At 45.8% G+C, this 16,205-nt stretch overlaps 1 protein-coding gene across 1 annotated transcript in view; it reads left to right on the plus strand.

The window, feature by feature from the left end:
* Positions 1-16,205, plus strand: part of SHCBP1 (SHC binding and spindle associated 1) — a 149,080-nt gene that overhangs the window by 38,176 nt on the left and 94,699 nt on the right. The window lies entirely within an intron of this gene.

Consider the following 16,205-nt stretch of genomic DNA (forward strand, 5'->3'; position numbering starts at 1 on the left):
GTCCACAATGATTTGTCCCACTTCATCCTTCCATCCTTCAAGCAACTCACCCCCATCACATCACACCTCTCTTTCGCTATCTGCTTTGCAATCCTGAATACCGCTCTCGGACCCTCTTCCGAATCCAAGCGTTCTCCGAACATTTTCCTACATGCCTCCTGCACCTTTGCTACCTCTTTCTTTGCAGCCTTCTTGGCTGCCTTTTAACTTTCATGCTCTGCTTTTTCTGCTCCCGTACGCTTCGCCTTCTGCCACTCCTTGAACTTCTTCCTCTTCTCGTCAATCCTCTTTCCAACTTCATCATCCCACCACCATGTTTCCGAGTGCCTCGGTGGTCCTTTTGTCCATCCACATACCTCACCAATGGTTCCCAACAGACTATCTTTCATTGACATCCAACCATGTTCAAGCTCAACCACATCATCCTCTACCCTACTCAGCCTCTCTTTTAATTCCTCCCTTACTGTCACCTCTTTCAACCTCCACACCTTCATTCTCGGTTGGTACTTCACCCGCCGAGCTCTCCTCGCACCTTTCACCCTTATGTCGCAGACAACCAAGTGGTGCTGTGAAACAGCCTCCTCCCCCTGGATCACCTTTGTGTCCCGGAGGTGCCCCCTATCTCGCCTTCGCACCATCAGGTAGTCAACGGTTGTCGTCGACCCACCTGACGTGTATGTAAACAACATGCATTTTAAGGCCATTTTCCCTGCTGGAGCGGGGGTTAGCCTTGCGGTCCCCATGACAATCTTCTCCATTTTGCCCTATTTTCTGCATCTCTCCTTGGTAACCCCCTTGCCCACATTTCTTCTTCCACCATCTTTAGCCAAGTCTTTCTCGGTCTTCCCCGTCCTCTACTTCCTTCTACATTAATTTCTTCTACATGTAACAAGCTTATTATCCTCTTTCTGGAACTGAGTATTACAAATCAACAAATCAGTTCTATCAGCAAACTCCAAAATCCTTTCACCTTCCCCATTTCTCACACCATATCCGTAACCCCCATGAACTCCCTCAAAACCGTCCATACTCCTTCCCACATGTCCATTTAGGTCTCCTCCTACCACAACAACTTCCTCATCTTTCACGTTTTCCATCAGCTTCTCTATCGTACACCAGAACTTGTCCTTCTCTTCATCGCTCCGACCAACCTGCGGAGCATATCCCGAGATGACGTTCACCAAGAGCTTTCCAATCATCATTTTCACCATCATCAACCTATCACTCACTCTGGGCACACTCACCACACTGTCTGCAAACTCCTCAGAAAACAGGACACCAACACCATTCACGCCCTCCGGGCACCCTTGCCACACAAACTTGTATTTCTGTCCCTGCCTACCCTTCACCATTCTCACACCACTTCCCTTCCATCTTGTCTCTTGCACACAACATATGTCCACTCTTCTTCTGACCAATACTTCCACCACTTCTCCTGATCTCCCTGTCATTGTCCCTACATTCCATGTCCCAAACCTCAGAAACCGTTCTCCACGTTGGGCTGTACCCTGCCCATATGTCGTTGTAATTGTCATGGTTCTCTTTTTGAGGCAATGTTTTAATGGCCGGCTGCCCTTCCTGACGCCGACCCTCTTTGTCACCTCTTTCGACACGCAGGGATATGGTGTACCTATTCTAACCAGGGTACACACCGGGAATCCTCTCTCTCTTCCATATCCTTAAAATAATGAAATTGGTTAAAAAAAAAAAAAAAAAAAAAAAATTTGATGATTTTATGCAGCCTTGACCTTTGAGCTTTAGATCGAAAAAAAACAACAATCTGCTTCTACCTTTTGATTGGTGAACAAATTAATTGACCCAATATGCAAACACACACACACGGGAACACGCGCGCACACACACACACACACACACACACACACACACACACACACACACACGGGGACACGCACACACACGGGTACACGCGCTCACACACACGGGGACACGCGCTCACGCACACGGGGACACGGGGACACGCGCTCACGCACACGGGGACACGCGCTGACGCACACGGGGACACGCGCTCACGCACACGGGGACACGCGCTCACGCACACGGGGACACGCGCTCACGCACACGGGGACACGCGCTCACGCACACGGGGACACGCGCTCACGCACACGGGGACACGCGCTCACGCACACGGGGACACGCGCTCACGCACACGGGGACACGCGCTCACGCACACGGGGACACGCGCTCACGCACACGGGGACACGCGCTCACGCACACGGGGACACGCGCTCACGCACACGGGGACACGCACACGGGGACACGCGCTCACGCACACGGGGACACGCGCTCACGCACACAGGGACACACGCGCACGGGGACACGCGCTCACGGGGACACTCGCGCACGCACACGGGGACACACGCGCACGGGGACACGCGCTCACGGGGACACTCGCGCACGCACACGCACACAGGGACGCGCGCGCACGCACACGGGGACGCGCGCACGCACACGGGGACGCGCGCTCACGCACACGTGGACACACACACACCATTCAGACTTATGGGAAGTTAAGAGGGGCGGCAATTTGACATCTTGCCCCGAGCGTCATTTTTCCTCGATACGCCACTGCTCCAGTCTATCTGCGTTTTTAAAACTCCCTCTAGAATCTAGTCTAGATGATGGACCCAGATTGTGTATAGCATTTCCCCGTCAGGAAGCGACTCATTTTTACCCGTCAAAAGTTTTAGGACACCTAAATTTTTCCAGTTTTTATTGAAATTTACACTGTTTAATGTCTCAATATACTCTGAAATTAAGCATAGAACAAATAAACAATTGGAGATAAAAAAGAAATCATAGAATAATTTTGTTTAACAAAATTTAATTTAAATTTTTGACTCGGCAAAGTAGCCACCTTTTGCAGATATAACCGCCGAACACACTCGTGGCATTCTTTCTACAATGGAAATCAAATATTGTTCAGGAAGTTCTTCCCAACACTGTTGCAGCAGTTCCCATAAATGTGTTGCACTTGTAGTTTGCTTTGCTTTCACCCTTCTGTCCAGTTCATCCCAAACCAGCTCGATGGGGTTTAAGTCTGGACACTGTGCTGGCCATTCCATGATTTGAAGCCTACCGTCTTGTTCTTTTCCTCGAAGGTAGTTTTTACATAGCATGGAGGTGTGTTTAGGGTCATTATCTTGCTGGAGGATGAACCCCTGGCCAACTCGGCGTATACCAGAGGGTATTGCATGGCGCTGCAAAATGCTGTGGTAGCCCTTTTGGTTCAGGGTGCCAGTCACTCTGTGCAAGTCGCCGACTCTGGATCCAGCAAAAGAGCCCCAGACTATCACGTTTCCTCCTACATGTTTGACAGTTGGTGTCACACACTGAGGAACCATCCTTGCGCCTTCTCGACAGCGTACAAAAACCCTGCCTGATGAACCAACGATTTCAAATTTTGATTCATCGGTCCATAAGACCTTCCCCCAGTCTTCAATAGTCCACTGGTGGTGCTGCATGGCCCAGGCAAGCCTCTTTTTCTTATTTTGCCATCTTAGCAATGGCTTTCTTACTGCCACTCGACCTGTCAAACCTGCAGCTCGAAGTCTTCTCTTCACAGTTGAAACTGAGACTTGCTTACTTTGACCAGTATTAAGCTGTGCTTGAAGCTGTTGTCCTGTGAGCCACCCATCACACAAGCTGTTGACTCTCAGAAACTTGTCTTCTGATTCTGTTGTGGCTTTGGGTCTGCCAGGCCTCTTCCTGTCAGAGTTTCCTCCAGTTTCCAATTGCCTTTTGATGCTGTAGGAAACTGTACTCACGGACACCTTGGCTTTCTTTGAAATTTCTCCAAAGGAACGACCTACACTTTTAAGGGTTATAATGGTCTGTCTTCCTTTGGTAATTGCCTTTTTCTCGCCATTATGATAGCAATATACTACTTCCTACAGTGCAGTATTGTCCAAATAATGCTTCAGAGGGTGTAATAACAGTCTGTTCCAATACTGTTTTTATACAGACAGGGGGTTTGTAATCATGTAATCAGCAGAGGTTGGGACACCTGTAGGAATTGTTTGCATCAACTTTCAAGGCTTAATTAAATTTACTTACATTGCTGCAGAACAGCTGTAAGTTGTTAACCCATTACTTCCCTGAGGAAGGCCTTTTTTAGAATATTACTGTGCAATTTACATTATTTTCTCGTTTTTGCTAACCAAAACTTTTTTTTTTAACCTCGAGCAGTTTTCAGCCTATCTTTGTACCATTTATGGTTATTCACTGGACTTTAATTGCTTAAATTTCAATAAAAACTGGAAAAATTGAGGTGTTCAAAAACTTTTGACCGGTAGTGTATATATATATATATATATATATCAGTCACTATGCGACCTTCATATCATGAGTGGAGAACCGCCAGCAAGGTGTCCCATACAGCTGCTGCTGCACCTTGCTGGGAGCTTTAATTGTAAGGTGCGTGTAATTGTAAGCGTGGCAGGCGGTGCGTATCGCTCCCAGCAAGGTGCAGCAGCAGCTGTATGGGACACCTTGCTGGCGGTTCTCCACTCATGATATGAAGGTCGCATAGTGACTGATATAAAAACCGAAAGGGTCACAGAGTTACAAGTGTATGGAAAGCCTCACTGCGTTGCCCTGATGAAGCCCCAACAAGGGCGAAACCAGGTCGGTAACTGTGAGTTTTGCATGCACTTGTGACAGTATCTGTATTTATAATCCGTAATGACGCACTGCTAGATGGTTCCTCTGGAACTTTGCAGGCAAGGCGGACGTGCATGGCGATGACGTCATGTTGTCCGCTCATTAGGTTGGAGAACCAGATTACAGATACCATTATATATATATATAGAGAGAGATAAAATGTGTGAATAATTTTATTCCTCCACCCATTGGGCTATTTTCTTTCGATTACCAGTTTTCACTTGTTTATTTGATTCTTAGTTTTTAATAACCATTTTTGGGCTAGCAGACGAATCATGTCAAGGTGATATTTTGAAGCCATTACTATTGAAACTATATTTCAAAAGACAACAGATAGGAGCACTTTAGATTGGACAGGAGATGGCAGTGGGCAGCCATTTGGTGAGTCTGCAAGACAATAAATATAAAACAGGTCCCAAGGTTAGAAAAGGGCGATTGATTGAAAGGCAATCAGGTGGCTTTAGCTTTGGAAGAGGAAGCAAATAAATGTGTTCAAATTCTGTCCAACGCGGTTTAAAAAGGAAAATGAGCGAATTAATTAAAGCAAGCATTGGTGCGATTGAATGTTTTTAGGTCATACCCTTCAGTAATCCAGCATCACAAGGTCCGGGCCAAGGTTTTATATCTACGATGCTTGTTGAAGCCAGGAGTGGTGTTTGCAGTGTTAAGCTCTGGGGTTTTTTTGTAAATTATCTGAGAATTTAAGTATGAGAACAGAAAAGGCAGTGGATTGCAAAATACAAAATTTATAATGAAGAGGAGGAAAGTGTAGAATAGGAAGAGGTGGGATGGGGAGGGGTTTTGTCACCCATGTCATATAACATCCCATTGGTTTGTATCTTGTGACGCATACACTCATGTGAAAAAGTAAGTACACCCCTTGTAAAGTTTTGACTTTTTCAACATATTTCAACATACAGCTATTTGTTCTTCATTTCAACAATATTGATAGATAAAGGTGATATAATATAACAAATATCATGAAACATTTACATTTTGTAGTCCATTGTATAATTTAAATAAACATAAATGCAAATTTCACATGTGGAAAAAGTAAGTACACCCCGACATTTATCACTACTTCAAATACCTAAAATTAGAATCAGGTGCACCAGCTCAGGTGCAAATGATTAGAACATCGTTCGAGAGGATCTTGGAGGAACCTGTCTTATTTAAACCTCAGACATTTAGTTTGGTTTGCTCTTTGTTGTTGAAGTGTGCGGCGGCACCATGCCTAGATCGAAAGACCTCTCTGAGGCCTTCAGAAAGAAGGTTATAGATGCCTACGAGTCTGGGAAGGGATTTAAAAAGATCTCCAAACAATTTGAAATCAATCATTCGACTGTCCGGAAGATCATCTACAAGCGGAGAAGATTCCAAACAACTGCCAACTTGTTCAGACCAGGCCGCCCCAGCAAGTTCAACCCGAGAGCAGACCGCAAGATGCTGAAAGAAGTCTCTAATACCCCCAGAATGTCATCACGGGACCTACAGGTAGCTCTTGCCACTGTTGATGTCAAAGTGCACGAGTCTACCATTAGAAAGAGGCTGCACAAATTTGATCGACATGGGAGGTGTGCCAGGAGGAAACCTTTGCTGTCCAGAAAGAACATCAGGGCAAGACTAAAGTTTGCCAATGAACACCTAGGCAAAGACCAGCACTTCTGGAACAATGTGCTCTGGACAGATGAGTCAAAGGTAGAGCTATTTGGCCACAGTACCAGAAGACATGTTTGGCAAAAACCAAAGACAGCATTTGACCACAAGAACCTGATACCAACTGTAAAGCATGGTGGTGGAAATATTATGGTTTGGGGTGGCGTTGCTGCATCAGGGCCTGGGCAGCTCACCATCATAGAATCCACTATGAATTCTTCATTGTACCAGAGGGTGCTTGAGGATAATGTAAGGCCATCTGTCGGAAAGTTGAAGCTCAACCGAAGGTGGACCTTGCAACATGACAATGACCCTAAACATACCAGTAAATCCACCAAGGAATGGCTGAAAAGAAATGGAGGGTTCAAAGCCCGGATATATATCCCATCGAGATGTTGTGGGGGGATTTGAAACGAGCTGTGCATACAATTGTGCATGCTGTGCAACAATTTTTTGTTGAATAAATGATTGCAAAGTCAATCTTTCATTGTTTTTTGTTCAATTAGATCACCTTTATCTATAGATACTGTTTAAATGAAGATCAAATATTGATATATCCACATATGTTAAAAATAGAAAAAACAGTTCATGGGGTGTACTTACTTTTTCCACATGCGAAATTTGCATTTATGTTTATTTAAATTATACAATGGACTACAAAATGTAAATGTTTCATGATATTTGTTATATTATATCACCTTTATCTATCAATATTGTTGAAATGAAGATCAAATAGCTGTATGTTGAAATATGTTGAAAAAGTCAAAACTTTACATGGGGTGTACTTACTTTTTCACGTGACTGTACATTCTCAAAAAATAAGAATAATGGATGTAATCAACAGAACATTGATTGAAATATGCTAACTGCCGTGAGAAACACGGAGAATCTGATCGTTCGGGTGTTAACCATTTTTCCGGAGTGAACGAGGTAGACTGAATCGAGTGAAGATTGATTTGTGGTCAGAGTGGGTCAGAAGTGCATGCAGCAGAGCTCCATCAGGGTTCTTTTGGGGGTGTGGGAATGACTTGGTTTTGACACCCCTCGAAAGGGAAGGCCAGGGTTCAGGAGTTGGAAGTCAAGGGGACTGGGAGAAAAAGAGGTATAATTGGGAAACGAGCAAGTCGTAATGGTGAAAGAGATATGATAAATCAACTCGTAATAGGTGTCCACAAGCATCCTGTGAGGGGGCTTGTTTTGTTACATCAACTGCTGAAGGTGGATGGATGGTGGTTATGGTTTCACCCTGTCTGTCTGTTTGTGAGTAGAATATCTCAAAACGTTATGGACAGATTTGGATGAAACTTGGTGGACATGTTGAGTGTGTGACAAGGATAAATTGATTAGATTTTGGTTAAGATCCAGAACCAGATCCAGATGCAGATACTATAACTTAAGTGATTCTTCACCATTGAGTAATGTGGCTAAACGCAATATATAACACGATGTTTCAAAAAGTTATGGACGGATCCAGACGACACTTGATGGACAGGTTATGTGTGTGGGACGAGCTCTTTTAGTGAAGTGAAATGGCTCTTTTCGTGAAGGTCCTATTTCAAAAAGTTGTGGATGACTTTTGACAAAACTAGATGGACAAGTTGGTTTGGTGACGATAACGAGCAGATTAGATTTTGGTGTACCGACGTGATTGATTCGATGAACCGACCTGTCGGATTCTGTGTGTATAAATATTAGGGACAGTCAAAATAGTAATGTACTCCAAGGATGCCGTTACAGGACTCCTGGAATAAGAGAAGAGCAAGATAGGAAAGTTAAAATAGGGAATGAGAAAAATATGAGGAATACTGATGCGGGATTTTCATTTGCCAGGTATAGTTTGGGTCCAGGTACAGAGGAATGGGCATGGGAAGGCAGAGGAATACTTTATAGATACAAGTTATTTTGTCCAAGCTACTGTAGCTTATAATGGGGAGGACAGTGGTGGACTTTTTTTTATTGGATAGTGAACCATGTGTGGTGGAAGTGAGCTTTATAGGTCTAGTGACGACAGTATATTGTGAGCAAGGCTTTTGTTTGAAGTTGGAGTTGTTGGAGTTGGCCGTGTAAAGCAACGGGATTTTAGTAGGGCAGATTTTGAAGGAATAAGTAGCTCGAGTTGGTTGTGATAGAATCTGAATTTGAGGAAAAAGCAAACTTTGAAGAACAAATGGGCTGATTGCAGATTAAATATATTCGAGTCGGGAGAACAGTGGCAGAAGGAGATGAGGTCATTTGAGCACGAAGGCTAAGAATAGTATTTGGGATAACAGCATAGCTGTGTTCAAACCATACAAATCAACTGCACAGAAGATAGATCTATCTATAATTCCAGTAATCTCTGTACGTTTGTACGTCTGTACGTCTGTACGTTTGTCTGTGACCGCTGTTTCTCGACAACTACCGGTCCGATATACTTGAAACTTGCCAGGTATATTGCTGGGGACCCGAGGATGTGCCTTTTCAAGGTTTGAAATTAATCGGACAAGTACTTACCGAGCTATGGCGATTTAGCCGTTCGCCGTTCGCTTTGCCGTTGCGAATGGACCAAACCATTCATGTAAATAGAGGGGGGGGGGGGGTTCTGTGGTCGTTCGCTTTGGCTTTGCGAATGGACCAAACCATTCATGTAAATAGAGGGGGGGGGGTTCTGTGGTCGTTCGCTTTGGCTTTGCGAATGGACCAAACCATTCATGTAAATAGAGGGGGGGGTTCTGTGGTCGTTGCGAATGGACCAAACCATTCACATCGAATCATCGAATCACATCGAATGGACCAAACCGTTCGCTTTGGACCAAACCATTGCATGTAAATAGAGGGGGGGGTTCTGTGGTCGTTGCGAATGGACCAAACCATTTCATGTAAATAGAGGGGGGGGGGATATAATTTTAGATATATATATAGTACGGGCATTGGCAAGGAACGGGCACCCACGTACGGGCAATGCCCTAGTTAAAACAATGCCAGGAATAAACTGAGGCTGGAGCATATGAGAGTAATATGGTAAGGTATATCAAATGTAATAACGAGGCATATTTAAGTACATAATTGGAATATAGCAGTTTCCGACAGGTTTATACCCGTTGAGAGTATACGCACAGAGAGATTAGTTTGTGACAAAAGCAATTGCAGGCTTTCTTCATGATGTGACTAAATAGTCATTTTGCTTCACTATTTACACAGAAGATAGAGCATGTTATTGCAGCAGCAGAGAGGGTATTTGTCGGAGGCTAGATGAGCTTTCGGTTCGAAGGGAAGAAGTAGGGAGGCCGCCTGTGAACCTAAGGAGATTCAAACCACCGGAGCAAGAAAATTTGCATCCGAGAGTGTAATGAGAGGTAGCAGAACAGATAGTTTTTTCTATACTTAGTCGAGGCTCGTATGAGAGCTAATACATATAACATAATAAAGGGAGCGAGAGACAAAAGGGGGAGAGAGAAGCACAAAAACAGTAGGGAACAGGGACATCAGAAGATATGTGAAAGAGAGAGGGATGGGCCGGGGTATGCGGGATAAACAAAATGGACAAGACAGGGGCTTTCAGGAAAGAAAACAGGGAATTTGAAGTAGGTGCGTTTGGGGTGGATTAACGGGGGTAGGAAAGATCAAGGTTTTAGATGGGGGAAGATAAGAGATGGTGGTGAACAGCTGTTTTGAATATCTGGAGAGAGGAGTGGGATTGAAGGGAGTGTTGGAGTTTATTCCAGAGGCAGGAGCAGCGTGAAGACGCGCTCGGTGTGAGGCAGGACCACCAGCCCAGAGGAGACAGCAGTATTGAATCAAGCTGCTGATGAAAGCTTTGTTAGTGGTGAGTAGCTCAGTTGTGCCAAGGAAGGACTTGGCATGATGGAGGATGCCCAGTTGGCGACTGGTTTTGGCGGCCAGCTTGAACATGTGGCTTTCCCAGGAAAGATAATGGCAGATATTGTGACCCAAAAGCTTGAGTGACAGAACTTTTGAGGGGATTATTGAGAAAGTAGATGGGAGGGTTGGCCAGTCGGTCTTTTCAGAGAGACAAAGCGAGTGTGAGATTTGTCAGGATTGAAAGACATGTTCCATGTGTTTGACCAGCTTATTTTATCCAGGTCTGCAGAGAGTAAAGAGTCTGGTGCCTGCCGTTCTGAGAGATGAGAGATGGAGTGGCAGAGGGTGGAATAAACAGCAAAAAAGATTTTCCAGAGTCAGAGAGCATTGCCTTCAGCACTGGGCGAAGACCAGAAAAAGCACAGTGCCCAGAACACCTCTTGAGGAATCCAGCCTGGACAGAAAGAGGAGATGAAAGAAACCCATTCAGGGCCACACGTTGATTATGACAGGAAGGGAAGTCCATGTGCTTAGCGTGGAGATTTCCAATGACACCATAAGAGGAGAGTTTGGTGAGCAGAGCCTGGTGTCTGACTGTATCGAAGGCACCATATATGTCAAGGGAGACTGCTATGATTTCCTATCTGGTGTTGAGGAACTCCATCCTTTGAGACAGCAGAAGCAGCATGTGTAGAGTAGAGTAGAGTAGTGTGGTCTGGTCTGAACCCAAATTGTGATCCGAGATCAAGCCATTGGAGAATGGAAAGGTTTTATTTTTCAGAAGCAATGATGGATTCCATGACCTTGCTGACTCTTGGGAGCAGGCTGATTGGTCTGCAGTTGCAAAGATCTGTTTTTGCACCATTTTGTGTAAAGTGGGAATGTTGGCTGATTTCCAAGCAGATGGCAGATGACCTTGAGCAAAAGGGAGGGTGAAGAGAACAGAGAGAGGGTGAGATAGAGCGGCAGAGCAGGATTTTAGGACCCGTGGGCTGATGCCGTCTGGTCCAATTGCAGAATCAGAGTCGAGGTTTGACAAAAACTTCTCCACCTTGTCAGGAGAGAAGAACACAGAGTCCTGGAGCAGCTGGGTTTGACTGGGAAAGGTGTGTACAGAGAGAGATGGGTTTGGGGACACAAGATTTTGAGGCAAACACAGAGTTGAGGCATTCGGCTTTTTCACGTGTGGTGTCAGCTGTGTAGGGGGAGTGGGTCACACATGGGGGTGGAGTTGATCACACGGGGGGAGAAGTGGGGATAGCTTTAGTCCCCCCCCCCTCTCCTCATTCCTTTCCAACGCCTCCTCACTCCTCTCCCCCTCCCCCATTCTCCTCTCTCCCTACCCCATTCTCCTCTCTTCCTTCCCCATTCTCCTCTCCTCCTCCCCCATTCTCCTCTCTTCCTCCCCCATTCTCCTCTCTTCCTCCCCTATTCTCCTCTCTTCCTCCCCCTTTCTCCCATTCTCCTCTCCCCCTCCCCCATTATCTTCTCCCCCTCCCCCATTCTCCTCTCCCCCTCCCCATTATCCTCTCCCCCTCCCCCATTATCCTCTACCCCTCCCCCATTCTCCTCTACCCCTCCCCCATTCTCCTCTACCCCTCCCCCATTATCCTCTCCCCCTCCCCCATTATCCTCTCCCCCTCCCCCATTCTCCTCTACCCCTCCCCCATTCTCCTCTCCCCCTCCCCCATTCTCCTCTACCCCTCCCCCATTCTCCTCTCCCCCTCCCCCAGTGTCCTTTTCCTCCCCCAGTCTCCTCTCCCCCTCCGTCAGTCTCCTCTCCCCCTCCCTCAGTCTCCCCTCCCCCTCCCTCAGTCTCCTCTCCTCCTCCCCCATTCTCCTCTCTTCCTCCCCCATTCTCCACTCCCCCTCCCCCATTCTCCTCTCCTCCTTCCCCATTCTCCTCTCTTCCTCTCCCATTCTCCTCTCTTCCTCCCCCATTCTCCTCTCTTCCTCCCCCATTCTCCTCTCTTCCTCCCCCATTCTCCCATTCCCCTCTCTTCCTCCCCCATTCTCCCCTCTCCCCCTGCCCCATTCTCCTTTCCCCCTCCCCCATTATCCTCTCTTCCTCCCCCATTCTCCTCTCCCCCTCCCCCATTCTCCTCTCCCTCTCCCCCATTCTCCTCTCCCCCTCCCTCAGTCTCCTCTCCCCCTCCCTCAGTCTCCTCTCCCCCTCCCTCAGTCTCCTCTCCCCCTCCCTCAAAGCTCCTCTCCCCCTCCCTCAGTCTCCTCTCCCCCTCCCTCAGTCTCCTCTCCCCTTCCCTCAGTCTCCTGTCCTCCTCCCTCAGTATCCTCTCCCCCTCCCTCAGTCTCCTCTCCCTCTCCCCCATTCTCCTCTCCCCCTCCCTCAGTCTCCTCTCCCCCTCCCTCAGTCTCCTCTCCCCCTCCCTCAAAGCTCCTCTCCCCCTCCCTCAGTCTCCTCTCCCTCTCCCTCAATCTCCTCTCCCTCTCCCTCAGTCTCCTCTCCCCCTCACTCCAGCAGTTGTTCCAATCGAGCAGGTACGGCAAATATTAGAGATAATTTAACTTTTCTCTTGGAGCAACACAGTGTAAATCCACCTTGTTCTGTTCATTCATTAATGAAATGTTTCGCAGAACAGTACAGTGAGTACACGCATGGTGATGTCATCGGACTCGCACCGCAATGATGATCTTAAACAATATTATCCAATACTTCATTCGGATTCATTACAGCTGCCCTTGTAAATGTTTGCTGAGCACACATTTCCTTCCAATGTCTTTGTTGCTCAGCATCCGTATGTGTTAACGTTCATTGGTGGTCTTGTTCTGTTCCCTCATTATTTTATTCATTTTGGAGATCGCATTTACAAACACGAGTGGTGACACGTAAATGATGCTCTGCCCTTCTCCCCACGTGCAGAGTACCTAATTGTAACTTTTTATTGTGACTACTCTAAAGAATGAAACATTCCGACTATATAAAGAATACAGCTCAAATGGAAAAGTCCCCGGGAAAAAAAGTCTTATGGGCGGTGTATAAGAACATTACTGTACATTGCACCTTTCTGTCCCGCGAAAACCAAAGTTGCTCTTTTTGTTACAGCATACAAAATGACAATTTTTTAATTAAAGATTTCAAATAAACTTATTTAAAGTGTACGTGGACATAACGTATAAAATAAGAACCATGCACATGTGGAATGGAGTTTGTTTATTAATCCTGGATGTGAACACGATTCAGCCTTGAAAACTCGTGTGAAAACAAAAAAGAAACATTGATGGAATGAATGGAGTGTTTAAACAGGATTACCTTTACCTCCGTATCATAATGATGAATGAAATAAGAACAAAGAAATATCTGTCGGCAATTTCACGTCTGTGGCGATACGTGAACGAAGCTCTGCCCCTCGCCCCATATTGTTGACTTTTTTGTGACGACTGTCATCAAATGGAAAAGTCCGCCGCAAATTTTTAATATATCTCGGCATTTTCCCATCTGTTATTTTAGGCGGTGTATGATATACCATGCCGCGAATTTCTAAAATGTCTCGGCAATTCCCCACGTGTGCGTGAATTTTCTCAATTATTGCTGACACCGAGTCTAAAACTATCGATAAAAATGAAATCAGATGGTGAATTAGAGTCGAGATAAAGCAGTGAAAGAGTCTCAATGGACTTTGTCATGGGCCTTCGAAAATGCATTTTGTTCTAAACGGTAACTTTAATTGAATTTCTTTCCCGTTTTTTTCAACTGAGTCTAAAACCATGTTCGATTGTTCGTGACTGAAAAATGAAATGAGATATCGAATTAGAGTTGAAATAAAACTGTTAGAGAGAGCAAGACACCACTGGCCTAACAAAAGAGGCCTCAAAGCTATGCGAGGAAACAAAATGGTGGTGTTTTGTTTATGAAGCCCCTCCCAGACCGGGTGTAGCCACTCCCTTGGACAGATGTTTCACAGACAGACAGAATCACCAACGGAGAATATTTTATATATATATATATATATATATATATATATATATATATATATATATATATATATATTGTTGCGAATATGGAATTTGGCCTCCATATCCGCTTGTAAATATTCCCCTATTTTCTCCAATACTCCCCAACTTTCCCCAATCCCCCATTCCCTAGTCCCATTGCATGTAAATAACAATCAGTAGAGCCGACCTTCCCCTTATTCCCCCATTAAATGTCGTGCCCAGGTCCACCGCACCACACGTAGACAACTTTCGGACATCTTCCTAGTTATTCTTAGTCTATGTCAGTTAAGGCCTCGTCTCCATTAATTATGACTCTTCGTTGCACCAGAATGTGATTATATGGCATCAGTAGTGAGTTTAGGACCTTTCCCATACCTCCTTCCATCTTCTTCCCCAACAATTACAACAACAACAGAGGAGATGGCGGCGGAGCGGGGGAGGATGCGTCCTCACACCGGCTCGATTAGCGCCATTGACCACGCGCTCCACGGGGTTACCACGGAGGGGCTGGCTGTCAGCTCCTCCTCAAGGGCGGAGCCTGGTAAACCCCCCCCCCCCCGCACGCACCCAATGAGAAGCAACGTGCCGATTCCACGAGGCGGAGCTAACGAGCCGAGGGCGTGTCACTCCCCGCCGGATATACGCGGCCACGTAGCGGACGTGACGTGAGATGCGCCCCCAGCTGGAGAAAGAACGTTGCCTTGCCTACGACCGCTGAGAGGAAGAGAACCCGCCTGAGAAAGAACGTCACCTCTGAGCGCTGCGACGAGACCTCCCCGCATCTCTGGACCGGACCGGGTCGATTCTAACCTTTGAGCACAGGTGCACCTGGAGCCATCGCTACCCGCCTGTCCTTTCCATCAACCCCCGTGTGAGTCAGCCGTTGTCCCGTTTGCCTGTCGTCTGTTGGGGAATAATATAAGATTGTGTCTAAGTGCTTGTCTTTCTATGTTGTACCTCTAGCCCCTGTAATCTAACCTTTTCCGTAACGAATATAATCTCCTCCGGAGGTCTTGAGAACCGTATCCCTGGTGTCGTCATTTTATAACCCAGCCGGGTGTCTTCTTTTTCTTATTGAGCCAGCGTGGCGCGGCTTCGTCAACGTCGAGTATAATCGGTAACTTGTGCAGACGTGGTCATACCAAAACCGCTCGGTAAACTAACATCTAAGCCACGTCTGTAACAATATATATATATATATATATATATGCATATAGATATATACGTATGCATATATAATATCCATAAAAATGGAAAACTTTTGCCCCTCACTTGATGCAATTGTTGATGTTTGCCCTTCAACCATCTGTAATGTGCCCCTCTTTCACTGTTCTCCTTATGCCATTTGCCTTCTGTCTTCCCATTAAGTGGATGTCAGTTCAGGTTGGATTGGGTTTGTGTTGTGGAGGTTGAGTGTACTTGTGGATTGCATGATTGGGTTGGTGGTGAGATGGGTGGCAGCGTGGATGCATGTGTTGCATGCAGGATGAGCCTGTATTGAGATTTCCTTTTATTCTAAACTTTTTGAGATTATTTCGAATGCCAAAATCTCAATTTTATTCAGTCAAGTCTGTTGTGAAAGTGTTTAACTCGTCAATGGAGACAATGAAACGTCGATGCTTCCAGGTTTTATTTTATTTTTTGCTAAGTTTTAAAGATTGTCGCAGAGCAGGGAAAAGTTCAATTGTGCAGTTTTAAAATAATAACTACTGTCACGTGCTGTCGCAAGTGATGAATTATCACTAACGTTTCAGCATAAGCAATGCCAAGAGGCATCTCGAGCAAACGGGACATTTGTGAGGAAAAATTCGCAGTGGCAAGATTACAGGGACTGTTTTCTGGGACATTCATCTTGTTATTTTTGCAATGTATGCATGGACTTGTACCCATCAACACACAGCATTGCATCAAAAATACGAAAGAAATTCCATTATGGGAATCCATCCCAAAATAAACGTTGCCGAAGTCATGCTTCACAGCAACTGCTTGACCTCATGTGAGCCTGGAAAGATAAGCCATCACACCCACACTGTGCCGACGGTGCTTTATCGCTCACCCTATAGTGCAGACCAGGCATCGTTGGATGAGAACAATTTGGGATTTTTTTTCAAGAA

Source organism: Myxine glutinosa, chromosome 6 (genome assembly GCF_964187855.1).
Source record: "Myxine glutinosa chromosome 6, kmMyxGlut1.1, whole genome shotgun sequence".
Taxonomy (NCBI): domain Eukaryota; kingdom Metazoa; phylum Chordata; class Myxini; order Myxiniformes; family Myxinidae; genus Myxine; species Myxine glutinosa.